Source organism: Gigantopelta aegis, chromosome 3, assembly GCF_016097555.1.
Source record: "Gigantopelta aegis isolate Gae_Host chromosome 3, Gae_host_genome, whole genome shotgun sequence".
Taxonomy (NCBI): Eukaryota; Metazoa; Mollusca; class Gastropoda; order Neomphalida; family Peltospiridae; genus Gigantopelta; species Gigantopelta aegis.
The window spans coordinates 46,650,922-46,678,636 of NC_054701.1; the positions used below are offsets into that span (position 1 = coordinate 46,650,922).

Below are 27,715 nucleotides of genomic sequence, written 5' to 3' on the forward strand. Positions count from 1 at the left end.
CAAAATCTTTTGGTTACATGCACCCGGGACCCGTATAAACATTTTGCGTTAGTAGGTGTATAAGAAATACCACTTATTATTTATTAATAATCGGCTTTTGGAAGGGAGGAAATGGTTTATTTAACGACGCACTCAACACATTTTATTGACGGTTATATGGCGTCGAACATATGGTTAAGGACCACACAGATATTGAGGGAGGAAACCAATCGGCTATTGGATGTCAAACATTTGGTTATTTTGACATGCATTGTAGTCTTAGAGAGGAAACCCACTACATTTTTCCATCAGGTCAGGTCAGGTCATAGTTTTGCGTGCACATTTAGAGCAAGCTGTTGTAGCGCACACCTGTCATGGGCACAGGTGCCGGCCTTGGCCGACTCCTCTGTCCAGGACATATTTGTTTTTCATCAGTAGCAAGGGATCTTTTATATGCACCATCCCACATACAGGATAACACATACCACAACCTTTTATATACCAGTCGTTGGCTAGAACGAGACATAGCTCAATGGGCACCACTTGTAAGATTAGCCAATGTGGCGGCAGCGGCTTTCCTCTCTCACTCTTTAGACATAGTGTCGCATCTGTTATGTTAGTCAGATCGTTCTCTATTATAAGAGCAACATTTTTGCATTTAATGGACATATCAATAAACACCACTATTTTTGATAAACAATAAAATTGTGTTATCTTAAACAATGATTAGAGTAAAATATATTAAATTTTACCTTAAGTGAGACAAATTAAAAAAAAAATTATAAAAAAAGTTAGAAGAAAAAAAAATCGAGGTTTCGGCGAGGCTCGAACTCGCGACCTTCTGCGTGTTAAGCAGACGTGATAACCACTACACCACGAAACCGACAAGAAACTAACTCAGTTTCATGTCTTAAATATATAACATTTATTTGATACTTGATGTTACATTTTTTATAACTTCCGGGTGTATGTTATTGTTTTTATAATAACGCAGACTTGTTATTTTCTTTTTATTGCCATTTACTCTTTACCCGAATAATCTTTCCGTCAACCCGGATTCAGCCGAGACCAGCCGAACAACTGTATCGACTCCCAAGTTTATCTGGGTTGAACGTAGCTCATGCGAGTCATGGATGCAGTAACAGGGCAGCTAACAGTTACTCAATTTACCTATAGTCCGTCCCATCAATCGATTTACCTATAGTCCGTCCAATAAATCTATAAAAAAAAAATTGTAAATAATTTCAGTTTGGTTTGACGTAAGACGAAAAGTAAAAGTGTTTTAGAAATGACCAAAAAAATCTAAAAAAATCAACACCAAACCCCCTCACAATTTTTGTATGCAATTTACAAATCAATCGAATCAGGTGGGGGAAGGGGGGGGGGGGGGGGGGGAGTTGTAAGAGTGGCTTAATTTTTTTTCTGTTCATCGAGATTAATACGTTTTATATTATCAATGATTTTTTTTCTATTATAAGAATATGAAATAATATTCAAGTGTAGTTTCTTTTGGCGTTCAGATGAAGATAATTAGGCCTAACGTAGACAAAATATTTTTTGGATGAAATTTGGAAGTTTTGTCCGTGTGTGTGTGTGTGTGTGTGTGTGTGTCTATGTATGTATACGTTCCCATAGATTGGATAGCAGATACCACAGTCTTTTTTGTGGAGCACTGGCTGGAATTGAAATGGCCCAATGTTCCCACCAACGGGAATCAAAGATAGACCAACTGCACATCACGCGAGGCCTATACCACTGGACTACATCCTGCCCCTTGCTCTGCTTGAGTCATCAGGAAACATTCACTAACTGTTGATACTTTAACAGCAACGGGTTTCCTCTCTCACTCTTTAGACCTAGTGTCGCATCTGTTATATTAGTCATCGTTAAACAGGAAGGAAGTAAAACAAAAATGGTTTATTTAACGACGCACTCAACACATTTTATTTACAATTATATGGCGTCGGGCATATGGTTAAGGACCGCACATATATTGAGGGAGGAAACCAGCTGTCGCCACTTCATGATATACACCATCTCATAGTCAGGATATCACATACCACGGCATTTGATATACCAGTCGTGGTGCACTGGCTGGAGCGAGGAATAGCCCAATGGGCCCACTGACGGGGATCGATCCCACATCGACCGCGCATCAAGCGAGTGCTTTATCACTGGGCTACTCGCCACTTCTCGTGATCAATGTTGCCACGCACGCAACTCGACCTCTGATCAATACTGGCATGCGAAAACTATGATGTTTGATACACTATGATACAATAAACCCTGTGGTAGTAAACAAAAAAAACCCTGCTTATTCCCTCATCCTTCCTAAGTCTAGCGTCCCAACCTCAATAATACGAGTTAACAAACTATTAAAACATTTTTTTTTTTACAGTACTATTAAACACAACTGTAAAAATTGTTTGAACAGAAAAATTACTACGTCTGCTGTCCTAAAACAAACAAAGCATGAGAAACAGCTTAACGATTTAACGGTGTAGGGTATTAAAAACTGATCGGTAGTTTATGCTAAAAGCTTGGAAGCATTCATTTACATAAAATTTAATATTTAGCGAAAAATATTAACAGGTTCCGGCGAGGCTCGAACTCGCGACCTTCTGCGTGTAAAGCAGACGTGATAACCACTACACCACGAAACCAGTTACTTTTGACTTATAATTTAAGTTACTCATAAATGATATTTGCAGCGAAAAGTGAAGTAGATGTTCACACTTACAAAATACGGTGTAGGCCTATGTCTACATTGTATTATACGAGGTCATAGATTCGACGTGCATTAACTCAATGCGTACTAGACAAATATAGATAAGTAGGCTAATAATACTAAGTAAAAGTAAAAATAGGTTAATAATACTGAATTAAAAAAAAAGAAAGAAGTATAAATAGTATTTGCCCAATGTATTAAAAACATGATAATACATGCCATTAGTTATGGGTTTCGTGGTGTAGTGGTTATCACGTCTGCTTAACACGCAGAAGGTCGCGAGTTCGAGCCTCGCCGAAACCTCATATTCACTTTTAACATTCATTTAATATACTTATACTTAATTTATTTTCCAATAATTTGCATTGCCTACTTGCTTGTTTGAAAAAAAGTAATAATAAACAAAATTAAAATTAAAGAAAGAAGATACCAACACGTTTGTGAAGTTTTTGTTTTGTTAATGTTCAGCATCTATGCTAAACATGTTTGTCTGAAATCAAATCATAGCAGTCAGCTAGGACAGAAGGGACAGTGAAAATAGAAATAAAATAGAATTAAGTTATAATAACATAGTGTCTTCTCCAGCTGGATGGGGCGGGATATAACCGTAAATAAAATATGTTGAGTGTGTCGTTAAATAAAACATTTCTTTCTTTCTTTTTTTATTTAACGAAACCACTAGAGCATATTGATCTATTAATCATCGGCTGTTGCATGAATTTCAAACATTTAAACAATTCTGACATAATATAGTTCTATATTTCATGAGACATGAAATTTTGTTTTAAAAAGTATTGAACTTAAATTATGCTAAAAGTATAATTTAATTAATAAATTTTAGTTTAGACATGACATGATCAGGAGGTTGTCTTTAATGCTCAGACAGAAAAACTCTTCTTTTTTATTACAGGGGAAAAAAAGGTTTCGGCGAGGCTCGAACTCGCGACCTTCTGCGTGTGTAGCAGACGTTTTTTGTTTGTTTTTTCTTTTTATTCGTGAAACTCAATATTACATATGTATATAAAATTTACAAATACAAATAAGAAAAAGATTCACACATATCCACACACATACTCTCACATAGAACCACTCACACATTTATCACAAACACATACACATACACATTCACACAAGCACACGCAAACATTAAAAGAAAATTGAGGGATATCGATCTTACAAGATAATGTTAAATTTTTAAGAGATATATTAAATATAAATATCTGTTTTCAAGTGGGTATTTAAAAACCAATTCATCATTATTTAGATCAAGAAAAATATATTTTTTTAAATATATTTATTAATAAATGCAGGAAATCTATTTTTAAAGCGATATTGATTTAAAAGTATTAAGAAGTACTATCGCATATAATGCTTAAAAAAACTTAACAATATTAATATTTACACCCATTGATTCCGCTATTAAACGTCTCTTGAAAACTGATATTCTATATATTGAGAGCAAAGCATTGATGAATTCATTTGAGCAGTTTTTTGTATTTTAAAATAACACCCGAAAAGCAACATTAAAAAAAAAAATTCTAAAGAAAAAACAGTATCCTTAAACATATAAATACATAATTCATGAAAAATAGAAATTAAATCATAAAGTTCATCACAATACAACAATAAATGACACATATCTTCTTCTTCTTTAAAACAAACAGGACATTGGCTAGATGATACCTTGCCATATTTAAATAATTTAGAATATGTGAAAATAATGTTATGAGCAATCTTAAAATCCAAGTCAACAAATTCCGAAGTCTTATCACAGTATTGTATAATTTTCCGAACTGGCTTCCAATCTATAATAAAACCCAAATCATGCCATTTTTCTAAACAAGAAGGTACTTTAAAATTTTGGGAAATTAACATTAAATTTGCTTAAATTTATAGTTTCATTATTATAAATCAAAAACAAATCTTTAACTTGTGACGAACTTTTAATATTCTTTAAAATAAGCTGTTTCCATTCATCAAGAAGCGAGTTCAGAATTACATTATAAGCAATATAAATCTGTGCTGCTGACATATGAGGATATTTTTCTTGAATAATTTCATCAATTGCAGATACTGGTAAAAAAACCCGGTATAACTTCATATGCAATATCAGCCACCGTCATAATACCACTTTCAATAAAAGAATTAAAACATAATAATTTATTTTTGTAATTAATAAATGGATTATGAAATATTGGCTGAGACAATATTTGATCTAAATCTAAGGGGAAAAAGCGTTCACGCTTTGAAATGTTGTCCCATGCTAACAAAACCTCAGCATAAAAAGGATTAATGGTAGCCAAAGCTGGTTCATCAAAAACCATATTAAATATATTAAAAGATAAGTTCATATTCATGTATTTACTAAGAAATCAGACATTGTATGTTTCCACACAGAACTGAAATCATTATTAAAATATTTCTTTAATAATTTAATACAAAAAGCAATTTCCTTTAATATCTTGAGATATCTTGAATATTAAGCCCACCTTAACTTTTACTCCCAATAATAGTAGAATATTTTATTAATGGTATTTTATCATCCCACATAAACTTACAAAACAACTTCTGAATTTCTTGTTCAACCCACCTAGGAACATGAACTACGCTAATTATATACCATAATCTAGAAGTTAATAACGTGTTCCACACTGTCGCTTTACCATTTAAAGTAAGTTTTTTTTGTTTCCACATGTTAATTAATGAATTAATTTTTTCAATTTTTGTTTTCCAATTCAATCTTTTGCACAAAGCTTTATTTGGACCTAAATAAATGCTAAGAATTTGAACACAATCTTTATTAACAGCAACAGGAATATTAAATGACAACTCTTTTTTCACGGTTTTACCAAGACAACGTGTGACGGAACATGCTCTTAATTTTGTTTTCGCCTGTGGCGATATTAATTGTGTTAGTGGGCCGTGTGCAGTTTCATTGCACTTAGGCCAGGTGGGCAACTTGTTACGTAATACTTCTGCGCGACGGTCCTCGAGCTGTACTTTCTAATACACACCCAGCCAGGTACGGAGGCCATGTGGCGAGTAGTTACGTAATACCTCCGCGAGTGCGGTTTTTACAACCGTGATTTGGCGACGATGGCGACAGCCAGTCTGACGATCAGAGAAATATATACCGACTCTGGTAGAGGTGGAATATCAGATGATAGATGAGGTACCGCGTTGTACCCCCAGGCGATATTCGCTGTCTCTGAGAGTTTTGAATAAATAGCTAGGGTTTAGAGATATCTATGAGAACCATAGGAAGGTATCCCGGGAGAACGTTGTCCGTTTGGACTGTGGTAAATATATTATTTCTGCTCTGTTGTATAACCTTGATGTGATTGATGTGACTTTAAATATTTTAATACTGTATTATACCAATATTCTTTAGACAGTGTCTTCGGTCATCTGACGAAGTAAATCGTAGACTTTTTGTTCTAACATTATACGAGTATTTGGTAATATAAAGCTTAGCCAGTCATCCTAGCAGACATAGGTAAACTGTAGGTTATTGTCTTTATTGTGATAGGTACCAGTATTAATTCTGTGTTACAAGGTTACTGAATGAGTAGTTAGGGGTTAATTAAAAATTAACCAGTTAGGAATGGTGTTGTAATTCCTTTATTAATTAAGTTCCCCTGGAAGCGTTTCTCCATTATCGCACGTGTGTGTGTTAGCGTTTCTCAATTATCACACGTGTGGGTGTTGTGTCACGGTGAAGTGATTAGCATATTGTGTAAACTAGACACCTAGAGATTAACTAATTAAGTGATCAGTTCTGGGTTGTTATTATTGTTGTTATTAATTAACTACTGCGGCAGTACATTTGTCAGCGTAGGTTAATACAGATTCCAAAGTGTATTGTGTTTTTGTGTTTTCTAGTGAACTAAACGTGCTATAATAATATATACTTTATAAGATCGTATCTCTGATCATACCTAGAGACGAGCCAAAGCGGGTATATACTGCCTGTTACAGAGAGATCTAATAGATATACAGTTAGGAGAGATATTTGGACAATCGTGTTTCATTCAGTTACGGGTATTATAGAATCCCCGTGACACAAAGTACTTCCGATTTTTCAATATTAACTTTTGCACCCGTAGCAAGACAAAACGAAGTGACAGTGTGAAAAACTACCTCAACAGACTGAGCATTTTGTACTGTGATAGTAGTATCAACAGCATGTTGAAATAATAAAGAATTAAATTCATTATTTATGTTTATCCCTTTAATATCTTGTTGACTTTTTAATAAATTATTTAAAGGTTCTGCAACAATTATATAAAGCATTATCAAAATTGGACATCCCTGCCTAACACCTCTAGTAACTGGAAAGAAAGGTGTTAAATGACCATTGATTTTTACACTACTTTTAATATCATCATACAGAATTTTAATCCAAGAAATAAATTTATTACCAAAGTTAAATTTATTCAAGACTTATTCAAGTATAAAACTATGTGAAACCCTATCAAACGCCTTCTCTTGATCTATTTTAATTTTAAAAAAACCCTCTTTATTATTTATATCTACAAAATCAATAACATCACGCACTGACATAATGTTGTCAACTATATCTCTACCTGGAACACAACACGTTTGTTCAGGGCAAATAATATTTGATATTACTAATTTTAGACGATTTGAAAGAACTTTAGAAATGATTTTGTAATCAACATTTAAAAGACTTACGGGCCTAAAAATTTTAAGATTACTTTTATCTCCCTTTTTCTTGTAAAAAGACTAATAATTCCTTTTTTCACACTACACCACGAAACCAGTTTCCGTTGGTATCTCATTGAAGTGACACATAATGTAGCCTACTGTAATACCCTGTAAATAGTGCACGTGGTACATCCTTTCAACAGCCAAAACAGTACTTTGAACACAAAATAAGTATTTATATAAAGTACAGAATAGCGATATTTTAAAAACGTTTTTAAGGTATGTTGCCTACCGGCATATGGAGAAACTACTTAAAAAAGACATCTAATTTTTTTGATTGTTTATTTAAAGAAGAATAGTAAACACATGCTTGATGCAGACCCTTCATTAAACTTACAATGCACGTTGTAGGTATCGGTTTCGTGGTGTAGTGGTTTTCACGTCTGCTTAACACGCAGAAGGCCGCGAATCCGAGCCTCGCCGAAACCTGGTAATATTTTTCGCTAAATATTAAATTGTATGTAAATGAATTCTTCCAAGCTTATAGAATAAATTACCTATCAGTTTTTAATGACAAATCCGTAGTTTTGCTTCCGTAAATAAGCGTTTAAAATTATTTTTAAAATTAAAATATGCCTTAAGCTTAAAAAAGATAAAATTATCTGATTCTTAAAATAATAAAAGTTATCAGATTCTTAAAATGAATAAATCTTGTTAACTTGACTGTTAATAGAACGTTCGGTCGCAAACTAGAATGAATTCTGTACACACGTGTTTTCCTTACATACACATTTCGCACGTGCAGCCTGATTTTGCTCATGAATATTCATGACTACTCTGAAAGGAGTATGAAGAAGATGAAAATGTTTTATTTAACGACACGCTCAACACATTTTATATACGGTTATATGGCGTCATACATATAGTTAAGGACCACGCAGATATTAAGAAAGGAAACCCGCTGTCGCCACTTCATGGACTACTCTTTTCGATTGGCAGCAAGGGGTCTTTTATATGCCCCATCCCATAGATTGGATAGCAGATACCACAGTCTTTTTTGTGGAGCACTGGCTGGAATTGAAATGGCCCAATGTTCCCACCAACGGGAATCAAAGATAGACCAACTGCACATCACGCGAGGCCTATACCACTGGACTACATCCTGCCCCTTGCTCTGCTTGAGTCATCAGGAAACATTCACTAACTGTTGATACTTTAACAGCAACGGGTTTCCTCTCTCACTCTTTAGACCTAGTGTCGCATCTGTTATATTAGTCATCGTTAAACAGGAAGGAAGTAAAACAAAAATGGTTTATTTAACGACGCACTCAACACATTTTATTTACAATTATATGGCGTCGGGCATATGGTTAAGGACCGCACATATATTGAGGGAGGAAACCAGCTGTCGCCACTTCATGATATACACCATCTCATAGTCAGGATATCACATACCACGGCATTTGATATACCAGTCGTGGTGCACTGGCTGGAGCGAGGAATAGCCCAATGGGCCCACTGACGGGGATCGATCCCACATCGACCGCGCATCAAGCGAGTGCTTTATCACTGGGCTACTCGCCACTTCTCGTGATCAATGTTGCCACGCACGCAACTCGACCTCTGATCAATACTGGCATGCGAAAACTATGATGTTTGATACACTATGATACAATAAACCCTGTGGTAGTAAACAAAAAAAAACCCTGCTTATTCCCTCATCCTTCCTAAGTCTAGCGTCCCAACCTCAATAATACGAGTTAACAAACTATTAAAACATTTTTTTTTTACAGTACTATTAAACACAACTGTAAAAATTGTTTGAACAGAAAAATTACTACGTCTGCTGTCCTAAAACAAACAAAGCATGAGAAACAGCTTAACGATTTAACGGTGTAGGGTATTAAAAACTGATCGGTAGTTTATGCTAAAAGCTTGGAAGCATTCATTTACATAAAATTTAATATTTAGCGAAAAATATTAACAGGTTGCGGCGAGGCTCGAACTCGCGACCTTCTGCGTGTAAAGCAGACGTGATAACCACTACACCACGAAACCAGTTACTTTTGACTTATAATTTAAGTTACTCATAAATGATATTTGCAGCGAAAAGTGAAGTAGATGTTCACACTTACAAAATACGGTGTAGGCCTATGTCTACATTGTATTATACGAGGTCATAGATTCAACGTGCATTAACTCAATGCGTACTAGACAAATATAGATAAGTAGGCTAATAATACTAAGTAAAAGTAAAAATAGGTTAATAATACTGAATTTAAAAAAAAAGAAGAAGTATAAATAGTATTTGCCCATTGTATTAAAAACATGATAATACATGCCATTAGTTATGGGTTTCGTGGTGTAGTGGTTATCACGTCTGCTTAACACGCAGAAGGTCGCGAGTTCGAGCCTCGCCGAAACCTCATATTCACTTTTAACATTCATTTAATATACTTATACTTAATTTATTTTCCAATAATTTGCATTGCCTACTTGCTTGTTTGAAAAAAAGTAATAATAAACAAAATTAAAATTAAAGAAAGAAGATACCAACACGTTTGTGAAGTTTTTGTTTTGTTAATGTTCAGCATCTATGCTAAACATGTTTGTCTGAAATCAAATCATAGCAGTCAGCTAGGACAGAAGGGACAGTGAAAATAGAAATAAAATAGAATTAAGTTATAATAACATAGTGTCTTCTCCAGCTGGATGGGGCGGGATATAACCGTAAATAAAATATGTTGAGTGTGTCGTTAAATAAAACATTTCTTTCTTTCTTTTTTTATTTAACGAAACCACTAGAGCATATTGATCTATTAATCATCGGCTGTTGCATGAATTTCAAACATTTAAACAATTCTGACATAATATAGTTCTATATTTCATGAGACATGAAATTTTGTTTTAAAAAGTATTGAACTTAAATTATGCTAAAAGTATAATTTAATTAATTAATAAATTTTAGTTTAGACATGACATGATCAGGAGGTTGTCTTTAATGCTCAGACAGAAAAACTCTTCTTTTTTATTACAGGGGAAAAAAAGGTTTCGGCGAGGCTCGAACTCGCGACCTTCTGCGTGTGTAGCAGACGTTTTTTGTTTGTTTTTTCTTTTTATTCGTGAAACTCAATATTACATATGTATATAAAATTTACAAATACAAATAAGAAAAAGATTCACACATATCCACACACATACTCTCACATTCGAGCCGCACCGAAACCTTTTATTTTATTTTTAACATTCATTTACTATACTTATATTTATTTTATTTTCCAATAATTTGCATTGCCTACTTGCTTGTTTAAAAAAGTAATAATAATAAAAAATTAAATTAAAGAAAGAAGAAACCATTTTTGTGAACTTTTTATTTTGTTAAAGTTACAGTGCTTGGATCGGTTGTGTATTTGTTGTGATAAGACGTGTTTCAGAGTGCTCTTGGTTTCTTCGGTTTTTATTTGTTTGGAGATGTGTGTGTGTTTTTGTTTTTTTCTTTTGCTGAAATGCAAAGAGACTTGATCTTTTTTATACGGAAAGTTGTGTATTGTCAGGTTTTTTTTTAGTTTTTAAAAAAAATCTGACTTTTGTGATGTCGACTTCAGTCAACGGTGGAGAGAAGAGGCCCATTTTGGGTGCCAGGTACAGGAAGGAATGCACAGTTTCTATTGATGTTTTGGATATAGATTATCCAAAACATCAATATGAAAAGTCAGAGCTATTGTTAGTGAATGTAGGTCAACCTGATCTGGAGTTTCTTGCCGATATTCCCGTTCAGGTTAAGAATGACGCAGTGCGCGTGCTAGGCGTGTTTCTGGGACCGAACAGAGACATGTGTGATATTTATAACTGGCAAGAGAAATTAGATAAAATACAAAATATATTGAATTTGTGGAAAATGCGTAATTTAACGTTACACGGTAAATCTGTAGTTATTAATACACTTTTAGTTTCAAGAGTATGGTATGTTTTAAATTTACAAGTAATTCCAAATTGGGCGAAAAAAAGGTTGAACAATTTAATTTTAGATTTTTTATGGGATAAGAAACCATCACAGATAAAATACGCTACTATAATTGGACGAATTAATCAAGGAGGACTTAATTTCCCTTGCATTGATTTAAAATGTCAAGCTTTCAGATTAAAATGGCTTAAAAAGTTTTTAGATCCACAATGTAAGTCTATATGGAAAGATTTTCTTAATTATTTTCTTTTGCAGTATAATAGTATGCAACTGAGGCACAGTGTGTTTCTCATAAAACATACCAAACGAGACTTAGATACAATGCCTCCTGTTTATGCTGAATTGTTATTAGCTTTTAATAGCATAAGTGACAATAATAGAATACAACCAACTATCGTAAAACATATACTTATGCAACCATTGTTTAATAATGATTTCATACGTTCCAATGGTAAATTACTCAAAAATGATATATTCATTAAATCCGGCATATGTACAGTTTTTGATATAGTTTATTGTTATTCCACAGGATTTTTACCTTGTAATGCAATTATTGAGATGATTCATGATATTTTACCTGAAATTAGAGAAAATATTATTGTTGATATGTATAATAGTATTTTATTAGCGTTACCGCAAGAATGGAAAAATATAATAGATGTTGAGTATTTTGATTTAGCGAATGTATCTTATGAACAATTTTTATCAATTAGTAATGGAAGTAATATAGTTTCACCTATTACGTTTACTTCCAAATTATGTTATACCATGTTAATTGATAAATGTTTTAAGCCGCCAGTATCACTAACATATTGGGATAATTTAGGATATAATAGTGAAGAAGACATACTGTGGTCAAATATTAATTCTAATCATAAAATCAATATTAGTATTGATCTTGATTTTCGTTTGGCTCATAATATTTTATGGCCTGCGGATAAATTATTTAAAATAGGAAAAATTGATTCACATTTGTGTTTGATATGTGGCTTTTTAACTGAAATATTGAGCATTGGTTTTTGGACTGTCCTGGCTTAATTTCGTTCTTACAAAATATAACTAAACATAATATCTGGTTTCTTTAAGACAAAGGTTTCAGTGGTGATAAATTGAGATCTTGGATATTATTTGGTTTAATGAGAGTGGTTCATACAATAAATTTCTTCATTTATTGTTTTCTGCTGTAAGAATGACAATTTATAAACGCAGAAATATTTATAGCATGAAAGATGTTTTATTAGATTGTACAACTTTATTTGATAGACTATTTCAAAAACATGTTAAACACTCTTTATATACATATGTGTTTATCAAATAAACAACATCTATTTATTAAGAAATATATTTCAACAAATAAGTATGTTACAATTTCGAGGACTAATGATATTGTTATTACTTGGTGATATTTATGTTTTTAAAGACCTATTATACAATTGCATTTTATGTGGGTTTTTTTTTTTTTTTTTTGGGGGGGGGGGGGGGGATTCTGTTTGTTGGTGGGGTTTTATGTTTATAAGATGTTTTCTTTTAATCATGCATATAATATTGATATGTATAAAGGTTGTTTTTATTTATTTGTAAAATGCATTGTTATGTAAATATGTCTATATTGTGAATAAACACTTTCAAGAAAAAAAAACGTCTGCTTCACACGCAGAAGGTCGCGAGTTCGAGCCGCACCGAAACCTTTTATTTTATTTTTAACATTCATTTACTATACTTATATTTATTTTATTTTCCAATAATTTGCATTGCCTACTTGCTTGTTTAAAAAAGTAATAATAATAAAAAATTAAATTAAAGAAAGAAGAAACCATTTTTGTGAACTTTTTATTTTGTTAAAGTTACAGTGCTTGGATCGGTAGTGTATTTGTTGTGATAAGACGTGTTTCAGAGTGCTCTTGGTTTCTTCGGTTTTTATTTGTTTGGAGATGTGTGTGTGTGTGTGTTTTTGTTTTTTTCTTTTGCTGAAATGCAAAGAGACTTGATCTTTTTTATACGGAAAGTTGTGTATTGTCAGGGGTTTTTTTTAGTTTTAAAAAAAAATCTGACTTTTGTGATGTCGACTTCAGTCAACGGTGGAGAGAAGAGGCCCATTTTGGGTGCCAGGTACAGGAAGGAATGCACAGTTTCTATTGATGTTTTGGATATAGATTATCCAAAACATCAATAGAAACTGTGCATTCCTTCCTGTACCTGGCACACAAGATTGATGACATTTACAAAGCTTTGGAAGATATTACTGGTGAGAATACAGTTTTGGCGATTGTTTCCAAATATGCTAACATTCTGGATGTGACTTTTGATTGCGAAGAAAATGCGAGGTTGGTAGTCGATGGTTTTTCGTTCAATGGACATGATTTTAACTGTAGGATGTTGTTTTCTGACACAGTGGTGGTGTCTTTTATGCATTTACCATCATATGTAACTGATGATGACATTGTCAAGAAACTAAATGAATACAAGATTGCGGTAATATCTGACATTAAAAGGAGGAAACATGCTGGACTTCCCATTTTTGATGGAACACGTTATGTAAGGGTGAAATTTCCGGAAACCGTCAAATCGATGCCATATTCTGTGAAGTTTGATACTGCAGAAGGACCCATGTTTTTTCGGGTAATACACAGTGGTCAAACAAAAGTATGCTGGAACTGTTTATCTGATTCACATGTCATGAAGTTTTGTCCAGATATTGTGTTGCAATTTTTGTAAAGAAAATGGCCATTAATAAAACAGTTTTGTGGAAAAGTTATAAGTGTGGTGAGTGTAACAAGAGACATTCTCAGTGTAGTTGTAAGGACGGTAGAAGTAGTGAGGAATGTGATTCTGATGTGGAATATACAAGTAATGAAGAGGAACACAGTTCTGATGAAGAAAATATGGACGATGAGGTAATTGAAAAAGAAATTTCGATCCCTAAAGGAGCCCCGTCAGTGAAGCATGCCAAACCAGCTAAAGACAATGAGACGGTTAGAGGAACAAAGACAGAAGAAGGAAAGAAATCGGACAATACTAGTGTGAAGCGAGTGACTGATTCACCTGTTAAAAACAGAAGCTCAGATGTTGCGAATGAAAGAACCGAGACAATGGGTGACCGCTTACCACGCACGGACAGAGATCAATCGGAGAACACTGAACACCATGATTCTCAAAACAGAAAATACAGAAGGAGGCGAATGGTCGATCGACCTAATGAAGCGTTTATCAGGAGGTTAGCCGAGGAAAGAAAAAGAAAAGGAATTGACACTGATCCAAATGGAAAAAAATTAAAACCTGTTTAGAACTTTAATTGCTGGTGTTTATTAACAGACGTTTTAGAAGTGAATGAAATTACTATTTTTTAATTTATTTTTTGAATGTTTATAAGAAATGATGATAATATATATATTAATGGATGAAGAAGACACTATATTATTATAACTTAATTCTATTTTCACTGCCCCTTCTATCCTAGTTGACTACTATGATTTAATTTCAGTCAAACATGTAGCCATAGATGCTGAACATTAAAGCTTTATTTATGCTAAAAGCTTGGAGGTATTCATTTACATAAACTTATAATAGAGAAAAACATTACCAGGTTTCGGCGAGGCTCGAACTCGCGGCCTTCTGCGTATGAAGCAGACGTGATTTTTTTTTCTTGAAAGTGTTTATTCACAATATAGACATATTTACATAACAATGCATTTTACAAATAAATAAAAACAACCTTTATACATATCAATGCAATATCATATGCATGATCAGACGTGATAACCACTACACCACGAAACCAGTTAATGTTGGTTTATCATTCAAGTGACACATAATGTAGCCTACTGTAATACTCATGCCAAAAAACTATCACTATTCTGTAGTTTATTCAAATATTTATTTTGTGTTCAGAGTACTATTGTGGTTGTGGAAAGGATGTACCACATGTACTATACACGAGGTATTACAGTGCATGACTTCGACCCGTACCCCCTTTCAATGGTTAGGATAGTTTTATGGATAGGGTTAGGGTTAGTCTTTAGACTCCAAATTTAAAGCCTTTGATATAGATAATAGAGGGGTACGAGTCGAACTCTTTTCAGCTTTTAGATATGTTATCTAGTTCACCAAGGTAAACATCTATGTTATCTAGTTCAATAAAGGTAAACATCTACGGTCCGGTTTTTTTTTAACATTTTGACATTGATTGGACCTCCGATCAATAAACATCACAATACTAAATATCGTGCCGGAGATGTTATCTTGATGAACTAGTATGTTACCTACCGGCAAAAGGAGAAACTACTTAAAACGACATCTAAATTTCTGGATTGTTACAGTTTATTTGTAGAAGGATAAGAAACACATGGTTGATGCAGATCCTTCATTAGACCTATAATGCACTTTTCCCCCTCTCTAATAAAAAAAAAAAAAAATAATAAAAGAGTTTCTGTCTGAAAAATTAATTTAATAAAAGAGTTTCTTTCTGAGCAGTAATAGAAGAGATGTTTAACGACACCCCAGCACGAAAAATACGTAGGCTATTGGGGGTTAAACTATAGTAAAAATAAAGTGATGATTGAAATCAATATAAAAACCCCAACAGTTAAATTAAAACACAGTGTAAAGAACTATATCAGAATTATTAAATGTATGAGATTCATGCAACAGCCGATGATTAATAAATCAATGTGCTCTAGTTGTTTCGTTAATTTTTATTTTTGTCTACCGGCATATGTAGATGTTTTTTTTTTAAATAGTTTCTCCATTATTTTGTGTTCAGTACTGTTGTTGCACCGTCTACGGGGTATTACAGTAGGCTACATTATGTGTCACTTGAATGATATACAAACGCTCACTGGTTTCGTGGTGTAGTGGTTATCACGTCTGCTTCACACGCAGAAGGTCGCGAGTTCGAGCCTCGCCGAAACCTTTTTTCCCACCCGTAATAAAAAAGTTTTAATCTAGTAAAAGAGTTTTTCTGTCTGAGCAATAAAGACAGCCTCCTGATTGTATCATGTCAAAACTAAAATTTACTTATTAGGGTTTTTTTGTGTGCATAATTTAAGTTCAAAACTTTTTAAAACCACAATTTCATGTCTTTATTGGTGCATTTGTTTTGTGTTTAGTCTGTGGGTATGTACATATAAAACAAGGACAATATTATGTCACAATTATTAAATGTTTGAGATTCATGCAATAGCCGATGATTAATAAATCAATGTGTTCTAGTGGTTTCGTTAAATGAAAAACAAACACTAGGGTTTTATCTTATGGTCCTGGAATTAAGGAATAAAAAGTAGAGACGAGACGAGATGAGATGAGACAAGAAAAAAACCCTTAAAATAAAATAAACTTTTAAAACAAAGACTGAAAACAAAGTACACACACACAACAAAAGGTTTCAGCCCAGCTAAGTTAAATAAATAAAAATAACTTTATTTTTGTTTTGGAGGCGGTTTTGTTAGATTTTGGGGAAATAATAGAAGGAAGGAAATGTTTTATTAAACGACGCATTCAACACCTTTTATTTACGGTTATATGGCATCGGACTTATGGTTAAGGACCACACAGATATTGAGAGAGAAAACCCGCTGTCGCCACTTCATGAGCTACTCTTTCGATTAGCAACAAGGGATCTTTTACATGCACCATCCCACAGACAGAATACTACATAGGTACATACATCAGTTGTGGAGCACTGTCTGGAACGAGAAATAGCCCAATGGAGATTCATAGGGATGTTAGGGTTTCATCTTATGGTCCGGGAATTAAGAAATAGAAGGTAGAAACAAGACTAGACTAGACTAGACTAGACTAGACTAGACAAGACAAGATCACACCAGACCAGACCAGACCAGACCAGACTTTTAATGCACGATTTTAGGTGTAGGCACTGCTATCCACCCCCCCCCCCAAAAAAAAAAAAAAAAAAAAAAAAAATAATAAAAACAAAATAAAAAAAATAAAAATAAAAATAAAAATCGAAATCGAAATCAAAACCAAAACAAAGAAAGAAAACAAAGTACACAGGCTAATATTTGCCCGAATTTAACGAAAAGTGCCAGTGCCCCACGACTGGTGTAACAAAGGTCGTGGTATGTACTATCTTGTATATGGGATAGTGCATATAATTTGGTACCCTCCCCCCTACACACGCACACACACACACACACACACACACACACACACACACACACACACACACCTCATTCCCTCCTGAAAGCACAAATTAAACACTTTTATTTCATAATATATATATATATACTCTTCAAAAGAAGAAACGCAAAACCACATTGTCGTAACATTTGGAGAATTGATTTAATTATTGAATGGCGAATCCGATAATTACCAAATGTTGGAGGATTGTTCACAATTCACTCTAGTCCATTGTGAGTAAGTGATAGGACACACCACCAAGGTCAAGGTCATCTGGAGTCAATACCGGGTGTGGCCTCCGCGTGTGTTGACAACTGCCTGGCACCGCCTGCCCATTGAAGCAACCAGAGTACGGATGACGTCCCGGGGGATGGTGGCCCACTCGGCCTGCAAGGCTGCTGCCAGCTCGGGCAGGGTCTGGGGCTGTGGTTGTCGCTGTCGGAGGCGTCGGTCCAACTCGTCCCATAGATGCTCAATTGGGTTCAAATCCGGTGATATCGATGGCCAAGGAAGGACATTAATGTTGTTGTTCTGTAGGAAAGCCGTTGTGAGACGTGCTGTTTGAGGCCTGGCGTTGTCATGTTGGAACACTGCGTTGGCGTTGGCCATAACTGGAACGATGTGTGGCTGGAGGATCTGGTCAATGTAGCCCTGTGCATTCAGGTTGCCCTGCACGTGGACCAGGTCAGTTCTGCCAGTGTGTGAGATGGCTGCCCACACCATGACACTACCCCCGCCGAATCTGTCCACTTCCTGCACGCAGTTTGCCGCATAACGCTCACCACGACGCCTATACACGCGACATCTTCCATCATGACGTCGGAGCAGAAATCGGGACTCGTCACTGAACCACACCTGTCTCCATCACAGTTGAGGCCATTGTCGATGAATCTGGCACCACTGCAGTCAGAGTCAACGGTGTTGTGGTGTTAAGATGACACCTCGAACTGGATGTCTGGCACGAATTCCTACCTCACGTAGGTGGTTCCGTACGGTCTGGTCGGATATCCTGCGCAAACCTGGTATTGCTGCGGCTGTGGAGGTGGCAGTAGTCAATCGTTCCTGAAGGTGGCGTACCCGGATGTAGCGGTCCTGCCCGGGGGTAGTGACCCGTGGTCGACCGGATCTAGGGAGGTCACGTGTTGATCCATGTTGCTGGTAACGGTCCCACAGTCTGGAGATGGTGCTTGGGGACACATGGAATGCCCTGGCAACGGCCGTTCTGGATTCGCCTGCGTCTAGTCGGCCGATGGCATTGTTTCTCTGCGGTTCACCGAGACGTGGCATGTCCTGGATTGTCAATTGTCGGCCAGATACAGAGGCCAGGCAAGCGAACACCCTGCACTTTTATACTGTCGGTGTTCATGTTGCATGTGCAGACAACGCACGTGCAGTGGTGACATGGTTTGCACGTGGCTGCGTTTTTGCGAATATTCACATTTTGGAACTTTATTGTACAGTAGCTGCGTTTTATCGAATGTAACCGTGGGAATGTGTTTGGGACATGCAATGACCTTATATTCACAAAGCATGAACTGGTAGGAAACATAAAATCGGAGTTATAACCCATTTGTACCCTTTTGCGTTTCTTTTTTTGAAGAGTATATATATATATATATATATATATATATATATATATATATATATATTTTATTATTATTAATTTTTTTTCCCCCTCAATCATAGTGAACAGTAAAGTATACTCATACAAATATACATGTGTAGATATATGATAATGATATCTCCTATCTGCACTGGCCCTTCTAGCCTAGCTGACTACTATGATTTAAAATCAGTCTTTCTGTCATTAACCATTTTTGTTTGTTCTTTTTTATCTTCTTTTTTTTAAACAATGCAAATTATTGGTCACAGAAAAAATAAATGTTAAAAATTTAAAATGAGGTTTCGGCGAGGCTCGAACTCGCGACCTTCTGCGTGTTAAGCAGACGTGATCACAACCACTACATCACGAAACCGATAGCAATTGACGTGTATTATCTAGTTTTTAATATATTGGGAAAATACTATTTTTACTCTCTTTTTAAAATTTTTTTTTAGCATTAATAATATATTTTTATTTTTACTTAGTATCATTAGCCTACTTTTCAGGCGCGGATGCAGGATTTCTGAAAGGGGGGTCCAAATGTGATGACCGACCCCACCCACCCCCTAAATTTTACGATAGTTATAACTTTAATATATATTAATTTTCATTTTTTTTTATGATTCCCCTCCAAACCTCCCCCAAAGTTCCCTTGGCATTCCACCTCATGTCACTGCCCCCCCCCCCCCCCCCCCCCGTGAATCCGCTACTGCTTTTTTTATATTTGACTGGTACACATTTAGTTAATACCTTATCGAATCTACGACTTTGTTATATCACGTATAATATAATGTACACTGTAATTTGTAACAATGTGATCATCTATTTCCACCTTTCGGTGCAAATATCATTTATGAGCAAATTAAACCAGAAATTAAAAGTAACTGGTTTCGTGGTGTAGTGGTTATCACGTCTGCTTTACACGCAGAAGGTCGCGAGTTCGAGCCTCGCCGGAACCTTTATTATATATTTTTGTGTTTGCTCTTGATTTTAACATTGCTACAGGGATACTGCATTAATTGCCAATTACGTCCCCCACACCATTCAATCGTCGACTGGTTTTCGATTTTATCAGCCGACAGTCATTTTTCTGTTTATTACTAATTTTAATTTTTTTAATATATTTTTATACATAATTTGTGTTTTAATATTTTGTTAACAGAAGTGCTAACTAACACGTATTAATTTCTCAACAAACGGGGCGGGGTATGGGAAGGTTTGTGGAATAAGTGTATTTTACGGCGGGTAACACAATATGACATATTTCGGGAGAATGACTCATTATATATTGGTTTCAAGTCTGTCTTAATTCATTATATTAAGCAGTATTACTGGGGGAAAACCTTCTGCATTTAAACTTAATACACTTTCAAGTCTTCAAAATGTAACTCAATTACGCAATTTTGTTGGATATGTGATCCAATCTACCAAACGCAAAGAGTTTGTTAATTAATTCTAAACTGTGTCCATCCTAAAATTGTTGTTTCACTTTTCTAGTTGTTCCAAACCTATTACTACATATTTTACTATGTTACATGTATATTTACACGTTTGTCTCATGTCGCGGGGTGGGTATTTTTTCGTAATTATGTATATTTATTATATAAAATTTAATGTTTATGCCTATAGGCAATTGCTTTGGCAAATAAATGAATTGAATTAAATTTCCGAACAGTACTTACCATATTACTTGATTTGCTCTTAGCTTATGAGCTTGCTATTAGATTGATATTTTACCACAATTGGTGATGAATTTCATTATATAATGTGTTGTCCTGTTTTTAAAGATGAAAGAACAAGACTTCTGCCAAAGTGTTGCCAGTCTAGACCAAATGTTTATAAATTTAGAATGCTATTTGACAGTAAAAAAAACCCTGTTGTTCTGTTTTTACAATTTCATTTTATTTGTATATGCAATGTATATCTTCAAATGCAAGTATCAATCCATAGATATACACTTGTTTTATCTGAAGTACATTATTATGACGAATGTGCCATCTTGTCATTTATTTATTTAATAATATTTTTACAATGTACCTCTTATGCCGTTGAATTACGGCCAGAGTGTAAATAAAGTTCAGTTCAGTTCAGTAGTTCATTATTTTATTCCATTCATTTATTGCAAGGCCTTTTAATAGGTACTAACGATCGACTCTTAGCATTATTGGGGGGGGGGGGGGGGGGGGGGGTGGGGGGGGGGGGGGGGGGGGGGGGGGGGGGGGGGGGGGGGGGGGGGGGGGGGGGGCAGCGGGACGTAGCACAGTGGTAAAGCGCTCGCTTGATGCGCTGTCGGTTTGAGATCGATCCCCGTCGGTGGGCTATTTCTCGCTCCGGCCAGTGCACCACGACTGGTACATCAAAGGCCGTGGTATGTGCTATTCTTTCTTTGGGATGGTGCATATAAAAGTTCCCTTACTGCTAATCGAAAAGAGTAGCCCATGAAGTGGCGACAGCGGGTTTCCTCCCTCGATGTCTGTGTGTCCTTAACCATATGTCCGACGCCATATACCCGTAAATAAAATGTGTTGAGTGCGTCGTTAAATAAAACATTTCCTTCCTTAGCATTATTGGAAGCAATTTTAAATATTATTTTAAACGTTTAGAGTTTAGATTGTAATAATGGTTTGTTATAAGTTTTTCAAAGTAAGTTGTCAGTATGTATATAGATTAGTTTTAACTTTATTTGCTGATAGTTGGGGAGGGGGGGGGGGGGGGTTCTTTAACTTAACTGTATTTGCCAGTTTTATGTTTTTATTATTTTGTCAACATATTTCCCGATGAAACCTAAACAGGCAAAAATTCAAAAATAACTAAAAGGAAATTGTGACTTCAAAGGAGGCTTTTAATTTGTTTATAGGCCTAATGCGGCCATTTAATTTGTCAAAAATCATCATTCACAAGTGGCTAATCTTAAGATTCATGTGTCAAGAATGACATTTTCCTGCGGTACGTAGTAAAACAGGACAAATATGTTAGGTTCGTACTCCTTTAAGAGTGGTCATCAATATTCATGAGCAAAATCAGGCTGCACGTGCGATGCGAAATGTGTACGTACGAAAAACACGTGTGTACAGTTCATTCCAGCTTGCGACCGAACGTTCCAGTAACAGCCAAGTTATCATGATTTATTCATTTTAAGAATGAGATAACTTTATCATTTTAAGAATCAGATAAATTTATCTTTTTAAACATAAGGCATGTTTTAATAAAATATAATTTTAAGCGCTTATTTACGGAAGCAAAACTACTGATTTGTCATTAAAAACTGATTGCTATAAGCTTGAAGCATTCATTTACATAAATTGTAATATTTATAGAAAAACATTACTAGGTTTTGGCGAGGCTCGAACTCGCGGCCTTCTGCGTGTTAAGCAGACGTTTTTTTTTTTTTTTTTTATCTTTTTATTTACAAATTCAACAATTCACATTCAATAAATAAAATATATATTAAAGCAATAAACACGCACACACAAGAACCATTCACTGAACTACTCTGACCTCTCTCATTCATACTGATTTCATCCATTAATATATATATTATCATCATTTCTTATAAACATTCAAAAGATAAATTAAATTTCATTCACTTCTCAAACGTCTGTTTTATAAACACCAGCAATTAAAGTTCTAAACAGGTTTTAATTTTTTTCCATTTGGATCAGTGTCAATTCCTTTTCTTTTTCTTTCCTCGGCTAACCTCCTGATAAACGCTTCATTAGGTCGATCGACCATTCGCCTCCTTCTGTATTTTCTGTTTTGAAAATCATGGTGTTCAGTGTTCTCCGATTGATCTCTGTCCGTGCGTGGTAAGCGGTCACCCATTGTCTCGGTTCTTTCATTCGCAATATCTGAGCTTCTGTTTTTAACAGGTGAATCAGTCACTCGCTTCACACTAGTATTGTCCGATTTCTTTCCTTCTTCTGTGTTTGTTCCTCTAACCGCCTCATTGTCTTTAGCTGGCTTGGCATGCTTCACTGACGGGGCTCAATTACCTCATCGTCCTCACAATATAACCTTCATCAGAACTGTGTTCCTCTCCATTACTTGTATATTCCACATCAGAATCACATTCCTCACTACTTCTATCGTCCTTACAACTACACTGAGAATGTCTCTTGTTACACTCACCACACTTTAACTTTTCACAAAACTGTCCAGTTTGTTTACAAAAATTGCACACAATATCTGGACAAAACTTCATGACATGTGAATCAGATAAACAGTTCCAGCATACTTTTGTTTGACCACTGTGTATTACCCGAAAAAACATGGGTCCTTCTGCAGTATCAAACTTCACAGAATATGGCATCGATTTGACGTTTTCCGGAAATTTCACCCTTACATAACGTGTTCCATCAAAAATGGGAAGTCCAGCATGTTTCCACCTTTTAATGTCAGATATTACCGCAATCTTGTATTCATTTAGTTTCTTGACAATGTCATCATCAGTTACATATGATGGTAAATGCATAAAAGACACCACCACTGTGTCAGAAAACAACATGCTACAGTTAAAATCATGTCCATTAAACGAAAAACCATCAACTACCAACCTCGCATTTTCTTCGCAATCAAAAGTCACATCCAGAATGTTAGCATATTTGGGAACAATCGCCAAAACTGTATTCTCACCAGTAATATCTTCCAAAGCTTTGTAAATGTCATCAATCTTGTGTTTTAGATTATCCAAAACATCAATAGAAACTGTGCATTCCTTCCTGTACCTGGCACCCAAAATGGGCCTCTTATCTCCACCGTTGACCGAAGTCGACATCACAAAAGTCAGATTTTTTTAAAAACTAAAAAAAAAAACCCTGACAATACACAACTTTCCGTATGAAAAAAGATCAAGTCTCTCGCATTTCAGCAAAAGAAAAAAAAAGAATAAAACACACACATCTCCAAACAAATAAAAACCGAAAAAACCAAGAGCACTCTGAAACACGTCTTATCACAACAAATACACAACCGGAAGTCCACCTTCTGCGTGTTAAGCAGACGTGATAACCACTACACCACGAAACCGATACCTACAACGTGCATTATAAGTCTAATGAAGGGTCTGCATCAAGCATATCCTTCTATAAATAAACAATCCAGGAACTTAGATGTTAAAAGTAGTTTCTCCATACGCCGGTAGATAACATACCTATTCTGTAGTTTATACAAATATTTATTTTATGTTCAGAGTACTGTTGTTGCACTATCTACGGGGTATTACAGTAGGCTACATTATGTGTCACTTGAATGATATACTAACGCTAACTGGTTTCGTGGTGTAGTGGTTATCACGTCTGCTTCACACGCAGAAGGTCGCGAGTTCGAGCCTCGCCGAAACCTTTTTTTCCCCCTGTAATAAAAAAGTTTTAATCTAGTAAAAGAGTTTTTCTGTCTGAGCAATAAAACTAAAGTTTGTTTTATTTAACGACGCCTCTAGAGCACATTGATTTTTTATCTTATCATCGGCTATTGGACGTCAAACATATGGTCATTCTGACACTGTTTTTCAGAGGAAACCCGCTGTCGCCACATAGGCTACTCTTTTACGACAGGCAGCAAGGGATCTTTTATTTGCGCTTCCCACAGGCAGGATAGCATGAATGAGACACATAAGTTAACTAGTTTCGTGGTGTAGTGGTTATCACGTCTGCTTCACACATTTACGCATTTTCCCCTTAGATTTAGATCAAATATTATATCAGCCAATATTTCATAATCCATTTATTAATTACAAAAATAAATTATTATGTTTTAATTCTTTTATTAAAAGTGGTATTATAACGGTGGCTGATATTGCATATGAAGTTATACCGGGATTTTTACCGGTATCTGCAATTGTCGAAATTATTAAAGAAAAATATCCTGATATGTTGGCAGCAGAAATTTCTACTGCTTATTATGTAATTCTGAACTCGCTTCCTGGTGAATGGAAACGACTTATTTTAAATAATATTAAAAATTCGTCACAAGTTAAAGATTTGTTCTTGATTAATAATAATGAAACAATAAATGTAAGTAAATTTAATGTTAAATTAATATATTCCTTACTAATTTCACAAAATTTTAAATTACCTTCTTGTTTAGAAAAATGGCATGATTTGGGGTTTGTTATAGATTGGAAGCCAGTTTGGAAAATAATACATTACTGTGATAAGACTTCGGAATTTGTTGACTTAGATTTTAAAATTGCTCATAACATTATTTTCACATACTCTAAATTATTTAAATATGGCAAGGTATCATCTAGCCAATGTCCTGTTTGTTTTAAGGAAGAAGAAGATATGTGTCATTTATTTTTGTATTGTGATGAACTTTATGATTTAATTTCAATTTTTTATGAATTATGTATTTATATGTTTAAGGATACTGGTTTTTCTTTAGAAATATTTAAAAAAATGTTGCTTTTCGGGTGTTATTTTAAAATACAAACCTGCTCAAATGAATTCATCAATGCTTTGCTCTCAATATACAGAATATCAGTTTTCAAGAGACGTTTAATAGCGGAATCAAAGGGGGTAAATGTTAATATTGGTAAGTTTTTTAAGCATTATATGAGACAATACTTCTTAATAAATATATTAAAAATGATATATTTCTTAATCTAAATAATGATGAATTAGTTTTTAAATACCCACTTGAAAACTGATATTTATATTTAGTATATATCTTTAAAAAATTAACATTAGCTTGTAAGATCGATATCCCTCAATTTTCTTTTAATTTTTGCGTGTGCTTGTGTGAATTTGTGTGTGTGATAAATGTGTGGGTGGTTCTATGTGAGAGTACGTGTGTGGAGAATTAATATGTTATTTACCGGCAAAAGTAGTATGTTATCTACCGGCAAAAGGAGAACTAGTATGTTATCTACCGGCAAAAGGTGAACTAGTATGTTATCTACCGGCAAAAGGAGAACTAGTATGTTATCTACCGGCAAAAGGAGAACTAGTATGTTATCTACCGTCAAAAGTAGTATGTTATCTACCGGCAAAAGGAGAACTAGTATGTTATCTACCGGCAAAAGGAGAACTAGTATGTTATCTACCGGCAAAAGGTGAACTACTATGTTATCTACCGGCAAAAGGAGAACTAGTATGTTATCTACCGGCAAAAGGAGAACTAGTATGTTATCTACCTGTAAAAGGAGAACTAGTATGTTATCTACCGGCAAAAGTAGTATGTTATCTACCGGCAAAAGGAGAACTAGTATGTTATCTACCGGCAAAAGGAGAACTAGTATGTTATCTACCGGCAAAAGGAGAACTAGTATGTTATCTACCGGCAAAAGGTGAACTAGTATGTTATCTACCGGCAAAAGGAGAACTAGTATGTTATCTACCTGTAAAAGGAGAACTAGTATGTTATCTACCGGCAAAAGTAGTATGTTATCTACCGGCAAAAGGAGAACTAGTATGTTATCTACCGGCAAAAGGAGAACTAGTATGTTATCTACCGGCAAAAGGAGAACTAGTATGTTATCTACCGGCAAAAGGAGAACTAGTATGTTATCTACCGGCAAAAGGAGAACTAGTATGTTATCTACCTGTAAAAGGAGAACTAGTATGTTATCTACCGGCAAAAGTAGTATGTTATCTACCGGCAAAAGGAGAACTAGTATGTTATCTACCGGCAAAAGGAGAACTAGTATGTTATCTACCGGCAAAAGGAGAACTAGTATGTTATCTACCGGCAAAAGGTGAACTAGTATGTTATCTACCGGCAAAAGGAGAACTAGTATGTTATCTACCTGTAAAAGGAGAACTAGTATGTTATCTACCGGCAAAAGTAGTATGTTATCTACCGGCAAAAGGAGAACTAGTATGTTATCTACCGGCAAAAGGAGAACTAGTATGATATATACCGGCAAAAGGTGAACTAGTATGTTATCTACCGGCAAAAGGAGAACTAGTATGTAATCGACCGGCAAAAAGGAGAAACTACTTAAAACGACATCTAAATTTCTGGATTGTTTATTTGTAGAAGGATAGTAAACACATGGTTGACGCAGATCCTTCATTAGACCTATAATGCACTTTTCCCCTCTCTCTAAAAAAATTTAAATAATAATAAAAGAGTTTCTGTCTGAAAAATTAATTTAATAAAAGAGTTTCTGTCTGAGCAGTAATAGAAGAGATGTTTAACGACACCCCAGCACGAAAAATACATGGGCTATTGGGGGTTAAACTATAGTAAAAATAAAGTGATGATTGAAATCAATATAAAAACCCCAACAGTTAAATTAAAACACAGTGTAAAGAACTATATCAGAATTATTAAATGTATGAGATTCATGCAACAGCCGATGATTAATAAATCAATGTGCTCTAGTTGTTTCGTTAATTTTTATTTTTGTCTACCGGCATATGTAGATGTTTTTTTTAAAAATAGTTTCTCCATATGCCGGTAGATAACATACCTATTCTGTAGTTTATACAAATATTTATTTTGTGTGCAAGGCTCAATGGGTAGGCTACATTATGTGTCACTTGAATGATATACAAACGCTCACTGGTTTCGTGGTGTAGTGGTTATCACGTCTGCTTCATACGCAGAAGGTCGCGAGTTCGAGCCTCGCCGAAACCTTTTTTCCCCCCGTAATAAAAAAGTTTTAATCTAGTAAAAGAGTTTTTCTGTCTGAGCA

General features: G+C 35.0%; 11 non-coding genes across 11 annotated transcripts; 7 read left to right on the forward strand and 4 right to left on the reverse strand.

Moving 5' to 3' along the window:
* Window positions 1-789: 789 nt before the first annotated feature.
* Window positions 790-862, reverse strand: Trnav-aac. The gene has a single exon. It is a non-coding gene; the product is annotated as a tRNA-Val (tRNA).
* Window positions 863-2,569: 1,707 nt separating this feature from the next.
* Trnav-uac lies at window positions 2,570-2,642 on the reverse strand. Its single transcript has one exon. It is a non-coding gene; the product is annotated as a tRNA-Val (tRNA).
* Window positions 2,643-2,937: 295 nt separating this feature from the next.
* Trnav-aac lies at window positions 2,938-3,010 on the forward strand. Its single transcript has one exon. It is a non-coding gene; the product is annotated as a tRNA-Val (tRNA).
* Window positions 3,011-7,791: 4,781 nt separating this feature from the next.
* Trnav-aac lies at window positions 7,792-7,864 on the forward strand. Its single transcript has one exon. It is a non-coding gene; the product is annotated as a tRNA-Val (tRNA).
* A 1,496-nt stretch (window positions 7,865-9,360) lies between these two features.
* On the reverse strand, window positions 9,361-9,433 carry Trnav-uac. Its single transcript has one exon. It is a non-coding gene; the product is annotated as a tRNA-Val (tRNA).
* A 295-nt stretch (window positions 9,434-9,728) lies between these two features.
* Window positions 9,729-9,801, forward strand: Trnav-aac. The gene has a single exon. It is a non-coding gene; the product is annotated as a tRNA-Val (tRNA).
* Window positions 9,802-16,175: 6,374 nt separating this feature from the next.
* Window positions 16,176-16,248, forward strand: Trnav-cac. The gene has a single exon. It is a non-coding gene; the product is annotated as a tRNA-Val (tRNA).
* Window positions 16,249-19,374: 3,126 nt separating this feature from the next.
* Trnav-aac lies at window positions 19,375-19,450 on the reverse strand. Its single transcript has one exon. It is a non-coding gene; the product is annotated as a tRNA-Val (tRNA).
* A 513-nt stretch (window positions 19,451-19,963) lies between these two features.
* On the forward strand, window positions 19,964-20,036 carry Trnav-uac. The gene has a single exon. It is a non-coding gene; the product is annotated as a tRNA-Val (tRNA).
* Window positions 20,037-24,344: 4,308 nt separating this feature from the next.
* On the forward strand, window positions 24,345-24,417 carry Trnav-cac. Its single transcript has one exon. It is a non-coding gene; the product is annotated as a tRNA-Val (tRNA).
* Window positions 24,418-27,584: 3,167 nt separating this feature from the next.
* On the forward strand, window positions 27,585-27,657 carry Trnam-cau. Its single transcript has one exon. It is a non-coding gene; the product is annotated as a tRNA-Met (tRNA).
* The last annotated feature ends 58 nt before the right edge of the window (window positions 27,658-27,715 follow it).